The 9,597-nt window shown below is 41.2% G+C and overlaps 1 long non-coding RNA gene across 1 annotated transcript; it reads right to left on the bottom strand.

Moving 5' to 3' along the window:
* Positions 1-2,969: 2,969 nt before the first annotated feature.
* LOC123829313 lies at positions 2,970-3,607 on the bottom strand. Its single transcript, XR_006787587.1, has 2 exons — positions 3,332-3,607; positions 2,970-3,129 (listed from the first exon to the last, which is right to left on the bottom strand). It is a non-coding gene; the product is annotated as an uncharacterized LOC123829313 (long non-coding RNA).
* Between the last annotated feature and the right edge of the window lie 5,990 nt (positions 3,608-9,597).

Below are 9,597 nucleotides of genomic sequence, written 5' to 3'. Positions count from 1 at the left end.
ACTGTTTATATTTTTCTTTTACAATATAAGCTGTACCCTCTCCCCTGCCCATTCTGAGGCTGCACTTAGACACCCCAACATGGCACTATGTGGGCACTTCTTAGTCTCACTTTTACAGAGAAGAAAACCAAGGCTCAGTGTGGCTGAATTCGAATGCTTTTAAACCCAGACCTCTTCACTCCAATGTGCTCAGTACCCCACATTAACGCTTGTTGTACCATCCTCTGAAAAGAAAGGGGCTCAGAAACAATATTTTGAGTACCAACTCCACTGTGTGAAACAAGCAAGGAGGGAAGTTTGACACTATCTGTGTCTTGTCCTCCTTACCCTAACCCTTCTTTGCCATGTTGCTGGACACTTTCATTATGGAGGGAAGAAGAGTCACTCTAATCAGAGGGGCAGGGAAGGGGTGGCTAGTGTCTAGACAGAAAGTAAAAAGAGCTTGCATACTCCTTCAGTCCCTGCACCGTCCCAGCACAGGTTTGCACATATTTTTTCTCTGCCCTTTCTAGGAGTCTTGCTCCTCCTAGAATATGAATTCTCTATCTCATCTCCTGGATTAGAGTCATGACCATTCATTACTCTTTCTCCAAGGACAAAGGACAATGAAATTATTCTGTCACTACCAACAGAGTGGACCCCTGGGCTCCAGTAGGGTCCATATCTCAAAAATGTTGTTTACAACAAAAGAGTAAGATTCTCTTATATCCCCGTACTAAAAGTCAGATCCCTAGTCTTCGGTCTCCTTCAGCTGTCACCCTCGCTCAGTCACTCAGAAGATTTCAGTGTCTCTACCACTTCCCTTGTATCTTAAACTAGTTTCTTAACCTCTCTGGGTTGTTTCCCCAGCTGTCAAGAGTGTTTGTGTACCAGATAACCAAGGATTTTTTTTCTGCTCTTCCTTGACTCTGTGGTTATCACATGAGATAATGAGTATAAATTTTCTCACATTCTTTGGGATCCCATACAAGGAAAAAGGTTCAGGAGCTCTGGTGTCAGTCTTTACCTACATATTACTTATGACCTATGTGATGGATGAGGGGCTGGCAATGATGAGAGAAGCAGCCTGCCTAGCACAGTGGCTCAGAGAGAGGACAATGGGACCAAATTAACAGGCTTGGGATCCTGTCCACACCACTTACCTAACCCACCACATACCTCTGTTTCTCTGTGCAGAAAGAGCAGTAAATAATAGTACTTACTTTGTAGAGTTTTGAGGTTTTTTTCTGGGCTCAGTTTTTTGGGGGATGCTGGGGAGGGACGAATACTAATGTGTGGCAAGGATGTGGAGAAATTGGGATGTTTGTGCACTGTTGATAGAAAGGTAAAATGGTGTAGCCATACACCAATGGTGTAGCCATATAGCTGATTGTAGCCACTATTACAATCAGTATGATGGTTAGAGAAGAAAAATACAGCTACCCTATGGTCTGGCAATTCTATTTCTGGGAATATATCCAAAGGAATTGCCATCAGGATCTTGAATAGGTATCTGCACCCCCATGTTCATTGCAGCCATACTCACAATAGCCAAGATGTGGGAGCAACCTCAGCGTCCACTGACAGATGAATTGATCAAGAAAATGTGGTCTGTACATATGATGGAATATGACTTAGCTTTCCAAAAGAGGAAAATCCTGCAATATGTGGCAACATGGGTGAAACTTAAGGGCACCGTGCTAAGTGAAAAAACCCAGTCGGAGGAGGACAAAGAGGCAGGATTCCACCGAGATGAAGCATTGAAAGTAACAACACTCACAGAAGCAGAGTGGAGTGGTGCTTACCAGGAGCTGGGGAGAGGGAAAGATAGTGAGTTAATGTCCAAAAGGTAGAAAGTGTGTGTTGTGCAAGACGAAAGAGTTTAGAGATCTGTTGTACGACATAGTGTTTATGCATAACAATACTGTGTTAAACACTTAGATATTTGTTAAGATGTTATATGTTTTTAAAACCACAATTAAATGCATAAATAAATACTGCAAAGCAGTCAGACACAGAAAGGCACATTTTCTGTAGGCATCGATGATAACAAGTACCATTGATTTGTCTCCTGAAAAATGCTTCAGAGAAAACATCCATATCATTTCACATCAAGTGAAGATATCCTTCCAAAGTTTAGGCAAAATAAAGCCATGTTTTCTTTTTCTTTTTTAAGCCCATTATTTATTTCCCATTGATCTTTGTTTTCTTTTTCTTGTTGACACTATTACAGACGTCCCTCTTTTTCCTCCTCTTTGGCCAGCTTCACGCAGCCAGTGCCTCCCCTTCCCTGGGCGTTTCACCAGTGAGCTTCACCACCCCAGTGCGCTTCACCACACTGTGGTCTGTGTCCGCGGGCGGTGCATACCTGTTCTTCAGCTAATCCCTTCACCTTGTTTCTTGCAGTCCCCGTCCTCCTCTCCGACAGTTCTCAGTCTGCTGACATGTATCCAAGCTTCTGTTCTATGTTGTTCATTAGTTTATTGTGCTCGTTAGATTACAGATACAAGGGAGGTCATATGGTATTTGTGCTTTAATCATTAAAATCACCAGGTTACGGTTTACCAGGTAGAGGCTGCGATAGGGTTGAGGGGATATGGAGGCAGAACTGCAGGGGCAATTGTAAGAGAGTAAAGTGGAGGGCGCAACTTTTCACCTTCTTGGTTTATGGTGCAGACTGTTAACTAAGCTCTTTAATTTTTTTTTAATTATTGTATTACAATTGTCCTAAATTTTCCTCCTTTGCCCTCCTCCCCCAACCCCACTCCCCTCTCCCACACTGAATCTCCACACCCTTCTTAGCTCCCCCGAGTACGCTTTCTGTCTTTTTTTAAAAACCTAGTGCCCGCAAACTAAAAAGGCTGCCCTAGTGGGAGCAGATTTTCCCACTCTTCTGCGCGCCGCCTCGTCGACCAGCAGAGGGCAGAGCCGGCCGCAGCTGCTGCCTGCCCCAGCTGTTTCCTTCTCCGGGAAGTTAAACAATACAAACATAACGCTTCCTGTGAGTATTTATTAAATCCACACGAAAAGTGAAAGGAATGTTTCACGTCTTTAACAACTGAGAACACAACTGACAGCGTTTTCTTCAATTTCCTGGTCGCGAGCGCAGCCTCCGAGGTTCTGCAGACAGCCAGCTTCCTCCCCATATTGCTGTTAAAAGAAACACATACCGTAAAACTTACCATTTTAACTTCCACTTGAAGCCTTAAGAATATTACCATTGTAGTGCCACCGTGACCATCCTCCCTCTCCAGAACTTTTCCATCTGGTAAAACTGAGACCGTGCTCCCATTAAACAGCTCCCGCCGCCCCTCCCTCCCGTGTCTGGCAACCACCGCTCTGCTTCAGTTACCTCCGCTACATAAGTCCGAGGCATCGGCAAGTGGGAGGACCTCCACCCTTAAACCCGTGCTTCTCAACTCGAGGTGATTTCGCCTCCAGGGGATATATTATCAACAAGCGGAGACGTGTTTACTGGTCATAACTGGAATGGAGGTGCTATCGGCATCCCGTGGTAGAGGGCAGGGAGCCTGCTACACATCCTATAAATGCACGGGACTGTCCACTCTCAAGTGCCCCTTGTGCCAAGGTTGAGAAACTCTGCTCTAAACTGAGCTTCCCCTCTCTTGACTCGCCAAGAAGTTAAGCCTGGGTTGTTGGCTTTTCTGTGTGTGGGAACTTCATCCCCAAGTCCATAGCCTAATTCCAGACCTAGATGGACCAAAAGGGAGCAGGTTGTTGATCCAGGTGACTGCCTTCAGTCCAGTGCTCTCTTTGCTGCACAGTGCTGAGGTTTAGTGCTGCTTCCCTTGAAATGCTGGGGGCAGGAAACTCTCCCTGCTGCCTTGTCAGAACCAGGAAAACCATGTCTCCACACCACCAAGCAGACTCTCCTGGGAGACTATTGCGTGAACTGCACTTCAGGCATCCTGAAACAATGGGCCCAGGTCAAGTGAAGCAGGAGGCACCCATGCTGTACTGCCCCCCTCCCTCAACATCTATCTCTTCTCAAAAAACACCCACCCCCTTGGGTCTGGGTTCTGCCCCTCTCCACAAACTAGTCCAGGCTCTTCCCATCATGAACCACTTGACTTCAACTTTTACAATCAAACACACAACCTCTTTATTGTTGGGGGTGGGGGGGTTGGATGGATTTAAGAAGCTCTGCTTTTAGAAACAATATTGAATCATTTTCCCTGGTGTGGAGCGAGAAGAGCACAGGCTAATATAGTTAGTCCTTTTCTTAGTAACTCTCCCTGTGATATCACTGTGTTATGTTTAACCTAATGTTTCATGTATATATTTGTGTAAGTGTTTCATGTACCAATAAAGCAGCAATCAGAGGAGAGGATAATTTCTACAGACCTAATGAGCAAAGTGTACTTGCTGATTATTAAGAGAAAGAGAAAGGAATAAGTCATAATGCTCAGGGAAATATTACCCCCTTCCAGGAAAATCTGGCAAGGCTCTACTGATTCATGCACTAGGAGTTCCAAGACATGCCATTTGGGGCAACATGTAGCTGATGAAAGTGTCATGGACATTCCCAGGAAGTGTGAGGAACTAAATGACATGGTGTATATGGGACTGCTCCAAAGTCATCTACCATCTCCTTTTATCATTCAAGAATGGGAAATGAAGCAAACTCCATGCAGTCATGAATGCAATATTTTTTTCAAAATTCCATTACACTGTGTATTATTGGTATTTTTATTGGTGCATGACAATTGTTTCTGGATCATTCTACTGAGCCACATCAGCCGGGGCTTAAGAATAGCACTTTATATTTTAGTATATAATCTTCTTTTTGCAGACTTTCTCTTTTTTGTAGACGTAGAGACACACAATATTACAAAAATTAAAAAAAAATCTGATGTATGGTGTTTTCCCCAAGGAACATATGGTAGACATATTTTTATGTTCATAAACACAAAAATTTTCAATTATTTTCTAATGGCTGCATAGGATCCTATTATATGGATATATCACACTTTCATATATTTGTTTGCCTATTAATGGTCATTTCACCTGTTTCCAAATGTTCACTTTAACAAATAATTCTTTATAGAGAAGTCCTTGCATGGGCACCTGATATTTTCTTAGATTACACAGAAGGGTAATTGCTGGCTCAATGGTTATGCTTAGAAGTCTTTAATGTATATGTCCATAGAACCCTCTGGAAAGGTTAAATGAACTCCCACCACCAGCAGAGACTGCAGCATAGTGCTCAGGAGAATGGGCTATGGGGCCCCATAGTCTGGGGCCCAACTTGGATCTCTACCCTCAACCTTGTTGTGAAAGCTATAAGAGAGAGGGAGGAGTGAAGGGGGAATGAATGGGATTGAGCCTGTGGATATTAATTGTTCTTGTGGTTTGGGGGAATGAAACAGCGGTACCGACATGGGCCTCATGACAACTGTGAACATAGAGCCTCCACAGATAACAGCATGAAGACACGCCAGTGAACAAAGATCCAGAAGATGTGTGTGTGTGTGTGTGTGTGTGTGTGTGTACTTTATATATATATATATATATATACTTTAATGGTTTTTCACCTTGGACAGAATCTGTCTAAGGACTATACCAGTTAGACTAAGGAGTAATAGAAAGGGAATAGATTTTTTTTAAATTGACTGAGTTTCTCTGAATTTATTCTATTTTCAGCCATGTTTGGAGGCTTGATAGAGAAATTCAGTGTAGTTTAGCAAACTATGTAGGCCTGCCACTGTTCCTTATTTCAGTGGCCTAATTCATTAAACCTTTTTTTTCTGCTGAACTCAGAACATAGTAAGTCAAGCATCTGTTCTAAGCTGACTCAGGTGAAGGTGACAGCTATGAAAAAATGTATTTAATATTGAACACAGAAAAATGGACAAACTTTTCCTCAAATGAGAGGCAAGTAAGTGTTGGATTCTAAGTTATACCTTCATTGAAAGTACCTGGCATGCAGGTCTTTTACCTCCTTGGTTAGGTTTATTCCTTAGTACTTTATTTTTCTTGTTGCTTTAGCAAATGGGATTTTTTCCTGATTTCTGTTTCTGATATTTCATTGTTGGTGTACAAAAATGCTTTCTATTTCTGAATATTGACTTTGTGTCCCGCCGTTTTACCTAATTCACTTATTAGGTCGAGTAGTTTTTTTGTGGAGTCTATAGGGATCTCTATGTATACTATCATGTCATCTGCAAACAGTGACAGTTTCACTTCCTCTTTTCTAATTTGGACACCTTTTATTTCTTTTTCTTGTCTGATCACTGTGGCTAGGATTTCCAATACTATGTTGAATAGAAGTGGTGAAAGTGGACATCCTTGTTTTGTTCCTGATCTTAGTGGGAAAGCTTTTACTTTTTGCTTATTGAGTATGATGTTGGCTGTAGGTCTCTCATATATGACCTTTATTATATTGAGGAATACTCCCTCTACTCCCACTTTGCTGAGTGTTTTTATCATAAATGGATGCTGTTCCTTATCAAATGCTTTTTCCACATCCAATGATATGATCATGTGATTTTTGTCTTTCCTTTTTTCATGTGCTGTATTATGTTTATTGATTTGCAAATATTGTACCATCCTTGCATCCCTGAAATGAATCCCACTTGATCATAGTGTATGATCTATTTAATATGTTTCTGGATGTGGTTTGCCAATATTTTGTTGAGGATTTTAACATCTGTGTTCATCAGTGATATTGACCTATAGTTCTCTTTCTTTGTTGTCTTTGTCTGGTTTTGGAATTAGGATGATGCTGGCTTCATAAAAAGTTTAGAAGTCTTCCCTCTGCTTGGATTTTTTGGAATTGCTTGAGAAGGATAGGGGTTAGCTCTTCCTTAAATGTTTTGTAAAATTCTCCTTGGAAAGTGCCAGGAGTCATTTGATTGCTGCTTTGATTTAACCAGCTGTTATTGGTCTATTCAGGCTTTATCTTCTTTCTTCATTCAGTTTTGGAAGATTATATTTTTCTAGAAATTTGTCCGTTTCACCCAGGTTTTCAAATTTATTGGCATATAGTTGTTTGTAGTAATTACTTACAATCCTTTGTACTTTTGTGATATAAGTCTGCATGGGAAAATATATTTGCAAATGATACCTCAGACAAGGGTTTGATCTCCAAAATATATAAAGAACTCACATGACTCCACTCCAGGAAGATAAACAACCCAATTAAAAAATGGGCAAAGGACCTGAGCAGACACTTTTCCAAGGAGGACATATAGAGGGCCCAGAGACATATGAAAGGATGTTCAGCATCACTGGCTATCAGAGAGATGCAAATGGTATCAATGAGATACCATTTCATACTGGTCAGAATGCCCATCATAACCAAATCGACAAATAAGTGCTGGCGAGGTTGTGGAGGAAAATGCACTGTTGGTGGGAATGCAGACTGGTGTGGTCACTGTGGCAAACAGTGTGAAATTTCCTCAGGAAACTAAAAATGGAACTGCCTCTTGACCCAGCAATTCCACTGCTGGGATTATACCCTAAGAATCCTGAAACATCCATTCAAGAGAACCTATGCACCCCAATGTTCATAGCAGCACAATATACAATAGCCAAGTGCTGGAAGCAACCTAAGTGCTCATCTGTAAGTGAGTGGATCGAAAAACTATGGTACCTTTACACAATGGAATACTACACAGCTAAAAGAAAGAAGGAGCTCCTACCCTTTGTGACAGCATGGATGGGATTAGAGAGTATTATACTAAGTGAAATAAGCCAGGTGCTGAAAGACAAAGGGAACCCTTTTGTAGGTAATTAACTGTCTCTCTCTTTTGCTGCCTTTAAGATTCTCTCTTTATCTTCAATCTTTTCCATTTTAATTATTGTGTGTTTTGTTGTGGGTATCTTTGGGTTCATCTTGATCAGGAATCGCTGTGCTTCCTGAACTTGTGTGACTTTTTCCTTCACCAGGATAGGGACATTTCTGTAATTATTTCTTCAATCAGGTTCTCTATCCCTTTCTAGCTTTCTTTCCTTCTGGCACTCTGATAATGCAAATGTTCTCACATTTCATGTTGTCCTGAAGTTCCTTTAAATTATCCTTGTTTAAAATTCCCTTTTCTTTGTTGCTCTGATTGTTTTAATAACCTTGTCTGATGGAATCTAAACCATATCTCTGGTTTGATCCTCTGCTTCATCCAAACTACTGTTTATTGCTTCTGGTGTATGCTTTACTTCAGATAAGTTATTCGTAATTTCCAACTGGTTGTTTTTTCATGGGTTCTACATCTTTTTCATGTGGTTGAGCATCCTTAAAACAATTACTTTGAACTCTGATTCTGATAAATTGCTTGCCTCATTTCATTTAACTTTTTTTTCTGGAGATTTCTACTGTTCTTTCATTTGAGGTTTCTTTGTCTCCCCATTTTGGATATCTTTTTGAGTTTGTTTTTATGCATTTGATAAAACCTCTATGACTTACAGTTTTTGTGGGGTGTCCTCATATAGTATAGGTCCTGTGTGACCCACTGTTTTCACCTCCTTGATCTCCTAGGCTGGGTGCTCTAAGAATGTACCTTGTGTGGTTTATGTGGACTGTCCTATTGTTATTGGGGTTTTTTAAAGATTTTATTTATTTATTTTTAGAGAGGGAAGGGAGGGAGAGAGAGAGAGAGAGGGAAACATCAATGTGTGGTTGCTGGGGGCCATGGCCTGCAACCCAGGCATGTGCCCTGACTGGGAATCAAACCTGTGATGCTTTGGTTTGCAGCGTGTGCTCAATCCACTTAGCTACACCAGCCAGGGTGTTATTGGGTTTTAATTGCTTTTGGCCTATCCAAAGGTAGGCTCAACCCTCAGGCTGGCTGACTGTGAGGCTCAAACCTGGTCCAGGCAGGCAAGCTGCTGTACAGGTGCAGTTTCATGGTGATTTCTTCTGCCAGAACTTGGTTACAAGTCTTTACTTCAGTTGGCCTTAGTTGGTAATTCAGGATGATTGTTCCCCACTTTAGTTTTATTTCCAGTTTGGTTCTGTGAATAGGTGCAAGAAAGATCCACCAACTCTGCTGTTGTCTTAAAACTCCTCTCAAGCCATGTTTATCTTCTGTAAGATTTTATTTATTTATTTTTAGAGAGGGGGTGAGGGAAGGAGAAAGAGAGGGAGAAGAACATCAATATGTGTTTGCCTCTCATGTGGCCCTCATTGGGGACCTGGCTCACAACCCAGGCATGTGCCCTAACTGGGAATTGAACCAGTGACACTTTTGTTCACAGCCCACACTCAATCCACTGAGCTACACCAGCCAGGGCTCAAATCATTTTTAGATAAAGATAAGCTGCTGATATAATTTATCACTGGAATCTACACTGTTTTGTGTTTTCAGTATTTGGAAAATTTCAATATTGTAATGATAATCACAGATGCCACATAGAAGTGCTTAGACCAGCAGAATTTTAGGTCATTTTGCCTTTTCCTTGATACCTCAGTTTAGAGTATTCTGTGTTTTTCTCTACCATTGTACATCCCCAGTGTCTATCTTCTCTGACACTCATACCTGTGTTACACCAATTCATGAAAGATGTGAGAATTTTGTTGTTTAGCTTTCTCAATGTGTTAATAAATTAATGCACTATTCTATTCTAAAATTAATGCACTATTCTTCCTCAAATTCCTTTTTG

Source organism: Phyllostomus hastatus, unplaced genomic scaffold, assembly GCF_019186645.2.
Source record: "Phyllostomus hastatus isolate PE091 unplaced genomic scaffold, TTU_PhHast_1.1 phas_scaffold_11, whole genome shotgun sequence".
In the NCBI taxonomy this organism is placed as follows: Eukaryota; Metazoa; Chordata; class Mammalia; order Chiroptera; family Phyllostomidae; genus Phyllostomus; species Phyllostomus hastatus.
The sequence above is the reverse complement of the archived record's forward strand: the minus strand, read 5'-3'. Positions and strand labels throughout refer to the sequence as shown.